General features: G+C 32.4%; 1 protein-coding gene across 1 annotated transcript in view; it reads right to left on the bottom strand.

The window, feature by feature from the left end:
• The window catches only part of AGTPBP1 (ATP/GTP binding carboxypeptidase 1), a 170,299-nt gene that overhangs the window by 42,037 nt on the left and 114,503 nt on the right, over positions 1–13,759 (bottom strand).

The following is a 13,759-nucleotide window of genomic DNA, read 5'->3' as shown; positions in this document are numbered from 1 at the left end:
CAGAGACCATGGACAGAACTTCCAAGAAATAAGGAATAACCTGAACAGACCAAATTTAAGATTTATTGGGACAGATGAAGACTCAAAGATATAAGGCAATGGAATCCATGATCTTTTCAATAAAATAGTATCAGAAATATTCCAAGGCCTAAAGAATGAAATGGAAAATCAGATACAGGAGGTTTACAGGACCCCAAACATAAAAAATTACAACAGACCCACAGTAAGGCACATTATAATGAAAATGCCTAACATACAGAATAAGGACAGAATTTTAAAGACTGCCAGAGAAAAAGAACAGGTCACATTTAGAGGCAAACCAATGCAAATCTCAGCTGATTTCTCAACCCACACCTTCAAAGCTACAAGGTCTTGGTATATACCAAGCTCTGAAATAAAATGGATGCCAACCAAGAAACTCATACCCAGCAAAATTCAGCTTCAGAACTGATGAAATAAAAATATTCCATGATTTAAAAAAATGTTTAAAAAATTCACAAATAGGAAGCCTACACTATAAAACAAACACAATAAAATATTTCATGAAGAAGAAATGAAAAATAAAAGTGAAAACCAGCAAAGAGAGGAACTACACTAGAGGAACAGCCAATCAAAGGAGATACTAATTCAAATTAAAAACGAGAAATAAATCAAAGACAGAAAATAAGAATCATTTCTCAATAATAACATTGAAAGTAAATGGCTTAAGCTTATCAATTAAAAGACACAGATTAGCAAATTGGATTAAAAAACAAGACCCAACAATATGCTGTTTCCAAGAGACTCACCTCATAGGCAAAAACATCCACAGACTGAAAGTAAAAGGATGGGATAAAAAGATATCATTCACATGAACCTCATAAAAAAGCAGGGACTTCTATCCTTATATCAGATAAAGAGGACTTTAAGCAGAAGTGAATCAGAAGGGATAAAGAAGGACATTTCATATTGCTTAAGGAAATAATACATCAACAAGACATAACAATTATAAATATTTATGCCCCAAACAATGGAGTGTCTATGTACATCAAACAAACCCTTCTCACTTTCAAAAATTAAACAGACCACAACAGAATAATACTCAGTGACTGTAACACACCCCTGTCACCACTGGATAGACCCTCTAAATTAAAACTGAATAAAGAAGTTATAGAACTAAAAAAATACAATTAATAATTTAGACTGAACAGACATATAGAATACTTCATCCATCAAAGACTGAATATACTTTCTTCTCAGCAGCACATAAAACACACCATATCTTAAGCCAAAAAATAACTCTTAGCAAATACAAAAAAATTAAGATAATACCTTGCGTTCTATCAGATCATAATGGAATAAAATTAGAAATCAATGATAAAAAAATAGAAGCTACTCCAATACCTGGAGATTAAATAATACACTACTGAATGATGAATGGATAGTAGAAGAAATCAGGGAGAATATTAAAAATTACTTAGAGGTAAATGAGAACACTCTGATACGACATTGTTGTGATTTGTAAGGTGTTCCCCCCCTCCAAAAGCTCACATGTGAGATAATGCAAGAGGGTTCAGAAGTAAAATTATTGGGTTGTGAGAGCCTTAACCCAATCAGTGAATTTCCCTTGATGGGAATAATTAAGTGGTAACTGGCGGCAGGTGGGGTGTGGCCAGAGGTGGTGAGTCATTGGGTACATAGCTTTTGGGGTATATATTTGTACCTGGCAAATGGAATCTCTCCTTCTGCTTCCTCAACATCATGTGAGTGGCGTCCCTCTGATGTTCAGACTCACCTTGAACTCTGAGGAATGAAGCCTACTCTCTATGAACTGAGATATCTGAAGCAGTGAACCCCCAAATAAACTTTTCATCCTCTGCAGTTTTTCTGGTTGGGTTTTTCAGTCACAGCAGTGAAAAAGCTGACTGCAGCAAACATCAAAATTGCTGGGACAGGACTCAGATTGTAGCTCAGTGGTAGAGCACTTATCTAGCATGCATGAGGCACTGAATTTGATTCTCAGCACCACATATAAATTAACTGAATAAAATAAAGGTCCATCAACAACTAAAAGTATTAAAAAAAATCTCTGGGATACTCTGAAAGCAATTCTAACAGGAAAGTTCATTGCATTGAGCTCATTCATTTAAAGAATAGAAAGTCAACAAAAAAAAATGACCTAACATTATATCTCAAAGCCCTAGAAAAAGAAGAACAAATCAACACCAAAAGCTGTAGAAGACAGGAAATAACTGAAATCAGTGAAACTGAAACAAAAGAAACAATCCAAAACACTGACAAAAAAAGTTGGTTCTTTGAAAAAGTAAATAAAATTGATAAACCCTTAGCCACAATAAGAGAGAGAGAGAGGAAACTCAAATTACTAAAATTCATGATGAAAAAGGAAATATCACAAGGACATAACCAAAATACAGAAGATAATTAGTCATTATTTTGAAAATTTATACTTCAATAAAACAGAAAATCTCAAAGAAATCAGAAAATTTCTACACATATGACCTATCCAACCTGAATCAGGAGGACATACACAATATAAACATATCAATTTCCAGCAATGAAATGGAAGAAGCCATCAAAAGTCTACCAACAGAGAAAATTCTGGGACCAGATGGATTCAGTGAGTTCTACCACATATTCAAAGAATAACTAACATCAATCCTCCTTAAATTATCCCATGAAACAGAAAAGGAGGGAATCCTTCCAAATTCATTCTATGAATCGAATATCACCCTGATACCAAATCCAGGAAAAGACACATCAAGGAAAGAAAACTTCAGACTAATACCCTTGATGAACATAGAAAAATTCTCAATAAAATAATGGCAAATCACATACAAAAACATATTTAAAAGATAGTGCACCACAACCAAGTGGGGTTCATCCTAGGGATGCAAGGTTAGTTCAACATATGGAAATCAATAACCAAAATTCATCACATGAATAGACTTAAAGAATCACATGATTCACATGAAAAAGCATTTGACAAAATACAGTACTCTTCATGTTCAAAACACTAGAAAAACTAGGAATAGGAGGAACATACCTCAACATCATTAATACTATCTATGCTAAGTCCATGGCCAACATCATTCTAAATTGAGAAAAACTGAAAGCATTCCCCCTAAAAACTGGAACAAAGCAGGGATGCTTTCTTTCACTACTTCTATTCAACACAGTCCTGGAAACTCTAGCCAGAGTATTTAGACAGAAAAAAAAAAAAAAAAAACTAAAGGGATTAAAGGGATACAAATAGGAAGAGAAGATCTCAAACTATCACTATCTGCCAACAACATGATTCTATATTTAGAAGACCCAAAAACTCCACCAGAAAACTTTTGAGAACTCATAAATTAATTTAGCAAAGTGTCAGGATATAAAATTAATCCCCATAAATCTATACATCAGTGATGAATCAAATTAAAGAAAAATTAGGAAACTACCCCATTCACAATAGTCTCCAAAAAATAAAAACTTGGGAATCAATCTAACAAAAGCGGTAGACGACCTCTACAATGAAAACTACAGAACACTAAAGAATTAAATTGAAGAAGACTTTAGAAGATGGAAAGATCTCCCATGTTCTTGGACAGGAAGAATTAATATTGTCCAAATGGCCATACTACCAAAAGCATTATACAGATTTAATATAATTCCTATTGAAACTCCATGACATTCTTCACAGAAAAAAAAGTCATCATGAAATTTATTTGGAAAAATAAGAGGCCCAGAATAGCCAAAGCAATCCTTAGCAAGAAAAGTGAAGCAAGATTTATTGCACATACATTAAATTATATTAGAGAGCTATAGTAACAAAAACAGCTTGGTGGCACCAAAACAGACATGAAGACCAATAGTTGAGAACAGAAGACACAGAAATAAACCCACATAAATACAGTTTTCTCATACTAGACAAAGGTGCCAAAAACATATATTGTAGAAAAGATAGCCTCTTCAACAAATGGTGCTGGTAAAATTGGATAGCCATATATAACAAAATGAAATTAAACCACTAACTCTCGCCCTGCACAAAACTCAAAATGGATCAAGGATCTAGGCATTAGAGCAGAGACCATGTGCCTACTAGAAAATCTCCATCATGTCAGCCTAGGAACCAAATTTCTCAACAGGTGTCAAAAAGCATAAGAAGTAAAATCAAGAATCAAGAAAAGGGGCAGTATCAAACTAAAAAGCTTCTTCACAGCAAAGAAAACAATAAACATGAAAAGAGAACCTACAGAATGAGAGAAAATCTGCACCACAGACAGGCCATCTGCACGTTAGAGCATTAATCTCCTGGATATATAAAAAACTCTTTAAAAAAAACACACAAAAAAAAAAAAAAAAAAAAACCAAATAACCAAAACAATAAATAAGCAAAAGGAACTGAATAGACACTTCACAGAAGAAGAAATACAATTGAATAGACATTTCACAGAAAAAGAAATACAATTGGTCAATATGAAAAATATTCAATAGCTCCAGTAATTAGAGAAATGCAAATTAAAACCACACTGAGATTTCATCTCATTCCAGTCAGAATGGTAATTATCAAGAATACAAGCAATAATAAGTGTTGGCAAAGATGTGGGAGAAAAGGTACACTCACACATTGCTGCTGGTGCGACTGCAAAATAGTGTGACCACTATGGAAAGCAATATGAAGATTCTTCCGAAAACTCGGAATGGAACCACCATTTGACCCAGTTACCCTATTCCCTGCCACGTACCCAAAGGACTTAAAATTAACATACTATAGTAATGTGGCCACATCAATGTTTATAGCAGTTCAATTAAGCTAAGCTATGGAACCAATGTGGGTGCCCTTCAACAGATGAATGGATAAAGAAATTGTGGTATAGATACACATTACTCAGTCATAAGGAAGAATGAAATTATGGTTTGCTGGTAAATAGATGGAACTGGAGACTATCATGCTAACTGAAATATGCCAATCCCAAAAAACCGAAGGCTAATACACAATAGGAGAGGAGAATAGAAGTTCACTGGATTAGAGAAGGGGAATGAAGGAAAAGGAGGGAGGATGGGAATAAGAAAGACAATAGAATGAATCAGACATAACTTTCCTATGTTCATAAATGAATACACGACCATTGTAATGCTACATCATGTACAAGCCCAAGAATGGGAAGTTATACTCTGTATATATATAATATGTCAAAATATACTCTACTGTCATATATATATAAAAAGAACAAATGAAAACTTTTTAGAAAGACTACATAAGCTTCACAAACATGAATTTGAAAGCTTCCATCATTTACTAGCACAAATTTTAAAAGTACTAATTTTTAAGCCAAAATTATTCAGTTGGAATATCACCTCTTAATAAGGCAACAAATATATTTTTATTTCATTTTCAATAGCTATAGCTTGTTCAGAATCTTTTTTCTAATAATTTTTGGTATTTCTGTTTTATTTTATTTCTCATTATTTTCAGCATTTATTTTTACCAATTTTCTTCCCTTACTTCCTTTATATTATTCTTTTTCTAATTTCTTTATACTTTTTTTTCCAGTCTCTTCTTATTTTACAGAATACCAGTATTTCCATTTTTCTTTGAATACTGGCTTACTGTGTCCTTTATGTCTGAAGAGTTCTCTTACACACTTTCTAGGTCAGGGTTATCCAAAGGAATTTCCTACAGGTGGCTATTAAGGACTGGAAATGAGCCTAGCATCACAGATAATGAATTATTTTAATTAATTCAAACAAATTTGTAGCTAGCAGCTACCATACTGAACAGCTCAGTTCTAGACTATCCGTAACGTAAGTTTTAAATTTCCTTTTTTGGGTTTGTTGTTTATTTGTTTAAGACTATAACATTTCTAAGAACCCATTTTTGATTCAGTTTTGTTGATTCTACCAATATTTTGAATTACGCTGAATGTTTTTTGAAACCATCAGTAAGTTTACTCTGTAAAAAAATAGCTAACAGTATTTTTAAATGTTTTATAAACATAAAGAATATAACTTCTTTTAGAAGGAAAGACCTTCCATATTCTTGGATAGGCAGAATTAATATTGTCAAACTGGCCATACTATCAAAATAAATGTACGGATTCAATGAAATCCCTATCAAAATACCAAGGAGATTCTTCATAAAGTAATAATAATAATTATATTTATTATTAAATTCCTTAAATTTATTTGGAAGAATAAGAGACCTAGAACCAAAATAACCAAAGAAATCCTGAGCAATGCAGGAGGCATTATACTACAGAGCCAAAGAGCCACAGTAACAAAAAATAGCATGGTACTGGCATCAAAATACATATGAAGACCAATGGAAAAGAAGTCATAGAGACAAACCCACATATATTTAGCCATCTGAAACTTGACAAAGGTGTCAAAAATATATGTTGGATAAAAGATAGCCTTTTTAACAAATGATGCTGGGAGAACTGGATATCCATACATAGAAGAATGAAATTAAATCCCTCTTGTTTTGCACAAAAGTCAAATCAAATGGATCAAAGACCAGAAATAGACCAGAAACCTTACAACTGCTAGAAGAAAATATGGGGTCAACATTCCATCACATTAGGTGCAGGAACTGACTTCTTCAATGAGATCCCTAAAACTCAAGAAGTAAAAACAAGAACAAAAATGTGGGATGCCACCAAATTAAAATGCTTCTGAACAGCAAAGGAAACAATTCAGAGTATAAGGAGAGAGCCTACAGATGGGAGAAAATTTCTGCTAGCTGTTCCTCTAACGGAATTAATATCCAGGATATATAAAGAACTCAAAAAACTTAACACCAAAAAACCAAATAACCCAATCAATAAAGAGGCAAAAGAACTAAACAGACATTTCTCAAAAAAAGAAACACAAGTTGCCAACAAATATATGAAAAATGCTCAACATTTCTAGCAATTAGGGAAATGTAAATCAAAACTATGCAAAGATTTAATCTCACTCTAGTCAGAATGGCAATTTTCAAGAACTCAAATAATAATAAATGTGGGTGAGGATGTGAGGAAAAGGTACACTCATATAGTTGATGAGACTGTAAATTAGTACAACCACTCTGGAAAGCAGTATGGAGATTCAACAAAAAACCAGAAATACAATCAGCTATCCCACTCCTTGGCATTTATCCAAAAGAACTAAAGTCAGCATACAATAGTGATATAGCCATTTCAATGTTTACAGCAGCACAATTCACACATAGCCAAACTATGGAATCAGACCATATGCCCATCAATAGATGAATGGATCAAGAAAATGTGGTATATATACCCAGTGGAGTTTTACTCAGTCATAAATAAGAATGAAACAATGGCATTTGATGGTAAATATGGAAATGGAGAATATCATGCTAAGTGAAATAAGCCAGACTCAGAAAATCAAGATTGAATGTTTTCTCTCAAATGTGGAAGCTAAAACAAGCGAAGAAGGCAGTGGGGGACAGGGAGTTATCATAAATACACAGGAAGATCAGTGGAGGGGAAGGAAGAGAATGAGAAAGAGAGGAAGAAGGAGAAAGGAAAGGAAATACAGAATGAATTTAATGAAATCACATTATATATTATATAAAAATATAACACAGGAAATTCACCTTTATGTATATGTAGAAAATACCAAGTAAAAATAAACAAGTGAGGGCCTGGGTTGTAGCTCAGTAGTAGAGAGCTTGCCTAGCACATGTGAAGCACCGGGTTCAATTCTCAGCAACACATATAATAATAATATACATAATATGTAATTATTATATATATTATATATAATATATAATAATATATAAATAACAAATAAAATAAAGGTATTGTTGTCTATCTACAACTAAAAAAAAGTTTTTAAAAATAAAAAATGTTAAAAAGTGAAGGGAAGACAGAGTAGAGCAAGAATAATATGGGGAGGGAGGAGTAGTGAAAAAGTTAAGAAGGATTGAAATCAAATTCCATGCATGTATAATTTTGTCTAAATGAACCCAACTACTACATATAAAAACTATAATGCTCTAAAAAACACAAAAGAAGAACATAACTTCTTGTGGTTCTAAAGCAAGTTGAAAAGTTGATAAAATTATAGTACTTTATTCCTTTCAGATTCTGTAAATACAGATCATGGCAAAGTCAAGGTGTAAGTGCCCCAAACACGTCCTGTTTCCGGAGGGTTCAGTTACATGGGTTCTTTCATATACTTCATCAAGCACTAACTCCTGTGGCATTCTCATTTGTTTCACTTTTGAAGTATGGATTTTTTGCATGATTTTTCTATTGTTTTATCTTCTCATGGGATAAGATTCATAGATCTTTTTCTCCTACATCTCGAATAGTTTCTAGTTTTTTAATCATGATATATAAAACCATTTCTAAGAATTCATTCCACTATTTTTAAGCATAGTTCCAAGATCCCCACTAACTTTCCATTCTAATTTGGATAGGGTGTTTTCGAAGAATGCTTCTTAGCTTTCATCCTGTTATTTCTTTTCACTGGATGTACAAATTAATTCTACCATTTCGTATACCTCACATCTTTTTCTTTTTAAATTACATTCTCAAAAGGCTACAAAATCATCAAATATGTTCTAAAAAACAGGATCCCAATTTTAAAAAATCAGGTTTTTTTGACTACATTATTTAAATTCTTTATATTCTTGATTATTTTGTCTTCTTGATGAGTCAATTTCTGAAAAAGACATTTTTAATTCTCATAACTGTCTTCTAATGACATATTTCTCGGCACTTTGGGGTCCTTCTGTGAGTGCCAATTACAACTGTGTTGAGTAATGGTTTATAGTATCTTCAAGGACTACAACTTTTAAATGCATGATACCTATAACCCACTTGGTACTTTTTATCATGAATTTTTCTTTTATATTAATTTACTGCTTTTGCCTTATTTTGTCTGCATTATGCCCATTTATCACTGCCCAGCCCTTCACTTCCAACCTCTGTCACTGAAAACACACACACACATTACTAAATTGTGTAACTTTCAACAAAACTTTGGAGAGCACTCTAAGTCTTATTATCTTGAGATCTCTGTACTCTTGATTTTCCTCAAAGAAAGTTCAGGTAATATAATTCTTGAATTCATATGTATAAATGCCAAAGATAGTTTGTTGGCAATGACAAATGACAGATTTTGCGACACTTAGCCATCCTCTAGCTTCCAATGCCACAGAAGAGAAGTTCAATAATAGTCCTATTTTTTTCTTATACAGAATAACATCATGAGTAAGAGCATGCAATTTGTAACCAGACTACTAAGGATATAAATTCCAACTTTTCCTTATAATACATGCATGATCTTGGACAGATTATCAAACACTTTATGTCCCTATGATCTGTTTAGTAGTATTAGGGTAACCACCTCATTTCTTTTTGTGTATCACATGTGTTAGCATTTAGACAAGGCCTGGCATGTAATACATATCCAATGAATACTAGCTGCTGTTATTATTATCATTTTTTTCCTTTTAAGTAACCCATTCTTTTCAAGTGAAAACACATTAAGATTTTCTCTTAAACATTAAACTCAGCAATTTCACTGGTACATATAAAAAGGCATCTGACTTCCTTATCCCTAATTGGGACTCAATCATATCAATCTGAAGTTTCAACCTCTCCTGACACATAAGACCTATTATAAAACTTAACTATATTAGTGTAGGAAAAGATTCAGGTTAAGATCAAAGGGCACTTTAGATTTTCTGAAGTGTTCTAATTTTATAAAAGATGATATATTCTCATATTACTTTTTAAATGATAGCTTCATATTCTGATGAAGGGAGCTATACTTCAAAGTTCTGACTATAATAAAAAACATTTGGAGAAAATAGGTTGCCCAACAAGAACCATCAAATGAGGTAACTCAAACTTAATAAACTATAATCTACTCAACCTGACATAGAAAGGCTATATATTTGAGTAACTGATTTATTCATTTAGCCAAATAGTAAACCTTTTTGTGCACAAAACAAATACACTAAAATTGATCAGTCACTTGACTACAGACCATCAAAATATTAAATTGTCACAGTAACATTCAATGGCACTGGCCTCTAATAATATTCAAATAAAGGCCAAGGTTTTTATTGAAGACCTAGTAGTAGGCCTTAATGTACTGTGAATCATAGATATAAAATTTTGGTGTTGAAGTTAACACCCTATTAAATAGTTAACATCTATTAAATGAGGGTGTTAAAATTCAAAATTCATTAGTTCAAAACGCATCTTGAATAAGTCTGAAGGCAGCTATCACAACCTGCATATGTTATTTGGATTCAGTGACTCTACAGAAAGAAAGTACAAGTTTCTAATATGGCTGATACTACAAGAGATTTACACTACAAATAGGAAGACTGAACTCTTAGACTGGAGGACAATGGTAGCCATCTAAATCAATCTTTCCATACATCCTCACCAACTAATAGATAAATTCAATAAGTAGCACAAATAAACCACACATAACCCAGTTCTTCAGCATTACTAGAAGACAGAATATAACAACGTTTAAATTACTTATACAAAGAGAAATAGGCAAAGATATAGTAGCCAAATAGTAACAGTAAAGTAGGGGTTAAAAATCCTTAGATCAAGGTAAATTTCAGGCTAAAAACTATTTGAAAAAGAGTCAAGGAAGGGACTTTTTAATAAGAAGTCATAATTCATAATGAAAATATGATGCTTCGTATCTATGTACTGGATAATACCAACCTTCTACATAAAGCAGAAACTACAGGAAATATAAAGAGAAACAGAAACATACTACTGACATTAGACTTCAATCACTATTGATAGCAGACTTCAACACACCATTCTCAGTACCAGAGAGATAACTGAACAAAAAAATAATAATATATACAGAAGCACAAAAAGACAAGATATGATCTGGAGTTGAATCTTTTTATTGAGAAAAACAGTGAAATCAAACAATGAGGGTCCAAGGATTAGAAGAGATTCATGTATCAGTGATAACTTCCTGATCTCAATAGCTGTAATGTAGCTATATAAAAACTGCCACTATTTGTAGAAAATATACCCAAATTATTCCAGAGTGATGGGGCACCATTTCACAAGCTCAGCATCTGGACAAGGATGCACCAGACTTTAGGCTTGAAATTATTTCTAAGTAAAATTTTTAGAAATAGTTGATGATCATAAATTGAATTGGGGTCTTTTTAACATATATTTTGTACGTTCTCATTTTATGCTCCTAAAAGGATCTTCTTCAGAGTTCATCTGTCCATTGCCTCAGTCATTTAACATTAATTGAACACCTAACTACCATCCTATGAATGTGAACAGTCAACACAGTGTTACTATCTCAAGGAATTTACACGAGTTGCTGCGAGTGGTTTGCTGGAAACCATTGCCGCATAAATGCCATAAATCTGTAAAGAGCACCCCCCCCAAAAAAATTATAAGGAGCCTTTGTCAGGGAATTAACCCAGTCTAGAGAACTGGGGAAGACTTTCTCAATCAAGGGATAGCTCAGCCCAATTCTAAGGTATGGAAATAACCAATATAGAGATGGGGGAAACACTAGAGTACATTCCAAAATTCTCCACTGTTTCCTGATTCCAAACAATTTATGTAAGATAATTAAAAATCCTCATTGTATCTGGGAGAGACAGAAAGTCAGAGAAGCTTGCTAATGAAGCTCCAAGTTACTAAAATGCAAGAGTGCCATCTATTGGTGACTTGAGCAAATTCTTCTCAAGTAATAGAGGAAAGAGGATTTATAGACATAAATTGTGACATAAATTCTCAAATAGCATTTTCTTTACAATTAAGAACAAAGTAAGAAATACAAATATTGCAAAACTTCTTAAATTCAAGGTCACTCATTTGTGAGAAAACTAAATAATTAACATCACTTAAAAAATGTCAACAAAAAGCAACTAAAGAAAAAAGCAATAATCAGACTGCCAATTTTGGGGACATTGACAAAGAACAGGAAGACTTTTATTGGGCATGTTTTCTAGTATCCAACACATAATACTCCCTCAAACAACAAACTCCAAACCAAAAAAATTAATAAAACAGACATAAGCTATTCTCCTAATTAGTTCTACTTCATTTCAGCAAAATAATTAAACGAATACCCCCCATTCAAGAAATTTCCACTACAAATAATCTCTTTAGTCAGTCATCAGCATCATTCCTGAACTAAAGTAAAAAATGGATCTGATGATCACAACATTAACTACACTGACAGTTATAAATGTGGAGTTCTAGTTTGCCAAAATACCGGTCCCTTTCTTCTTCAAATCCTGCTAATGTTAAGATGAACCAACATTTGCTTTATGTGGTATTAACCTAGCAAATCTAATGACAGGAGTTTCATAAAAAATTACATCTACTGAAATAGTTCCTTAGTTTATACTAAATTCCTAAATATTTACAAATATATGAAAATAAAAAGAAAACTTACAACAGACAACTTCTTGTCAGAATCCAGGAAGAATCTCTACTAAACTTAAGGCAGATGGAGCAAGACAGAAAAATTCAATGTACAATCTATTTTTGTTTTTTTCTTTTTGTATGTTATATTTTTGATTATATAGCTTACACCTTACTATGTTTGAAGTTCCTTGAAAAACAAATAAAGAAGCTAAAAAAAATAGAAGGCATTTAAAAAAAAAAAACCAAGCATAGCAATATAAGAATTTTAATTCAACTGAAATCATCAAAAAATGATCAAACAACAAAATCATAAATTCTACACATCTGCAAACAAAACAGATTAACATTTGAAAGTAAGAAGTTTTAACCAAAATAACTGAACCAAATAAAAATATAATAAACCTTTCACTAAATATTTCTCAGGTCAAAAAGGACCCAAAGCTACATACAATTTAAAATAATTTTTTAAAATAAAATTAAGATCTTAATATTAAAATTTGAGCAGATACAGAATTAAGTTGTAATCAAGAGCAAATTCAAAAGTCCAAATGCTTTGTTCATCATACAAAAATATAAGAAACTAGAGTTAGAAAAAAAAATTGACCTACATGGAGATAATGGGAGAAAAAAATAAACCACCACCAAAAAAAAAATTCCTAAAGGAAGGGGCAAGGGATATAGCTCAGTTGGTAGAGTGCTTGCCTTGCATGCACAAGGCCCAGAGTTCAAGCCCCAGCATCAAAAAAAAAAAAAAAAAAAAAAAAAAAAAAAAAACTCCTAAAGGAATAAACCAACATTCAGGTTTTTAAAATTATAAAACAAAATAAATTACATTTTACATACAAAAAAAAAAGAAAAAGAGCAAGCAAGGAAACAAATACAAATATTGTAGATATCACAAACAAATTTCCACTACTGAATTTTGAAAATCTAAACATTGCTCAAATAAGAAATACAAATTATCAATACTGCCTCCATTAAAAAAAAAAACATAAAATCAAACTAAACTGGGTCATTGAAAACAAGAAGTTATCCAGAAGTGCCTTTTTCACCCAAAGAAGGGCAAAAAATCAATTTTAGAGGTAACTTCTTTCCAAATTTATGAAAACATTCATGTTATCTAAACTGCTCTAAACATAGCACAGGAAAATGAAAGTCTCCTCTTTGAAGTGTTCAAAGTTAGCATTGGCCTGCTTCTGAAACAGGACAATGATAGCCTTCCAAAAAATAAAGTGATTTGCCTAACTTATGATCAGTGATATAAAACCTTTAAACAGGGCTGGGGAGATAGCTCAGTCGGTAAAGTGCTTGCCTTGCAAACACAAGGCCTTGGGTTCGATCCCCAGCACTGCAAAAAAAACAAAAACATAAAACCTTTG

Source organism: Sciurus vulgaris, assembly GCF_902686455.1.
Source record: "Sciurus vulgaris genome assembly, chromosome: 15".
Classification (NCBI taxonomy): Eukaryota; Metazoa; Chordata; class Mammalia; order Rodentia; family Sciuridae; genus Sciurus; species Sciurus vulgaris.
The sequence above is the reverse complement of the archived record's forward strand: the minus strand, read 5'-3'. Positions and strand labels throughout refer to the sequence as shown.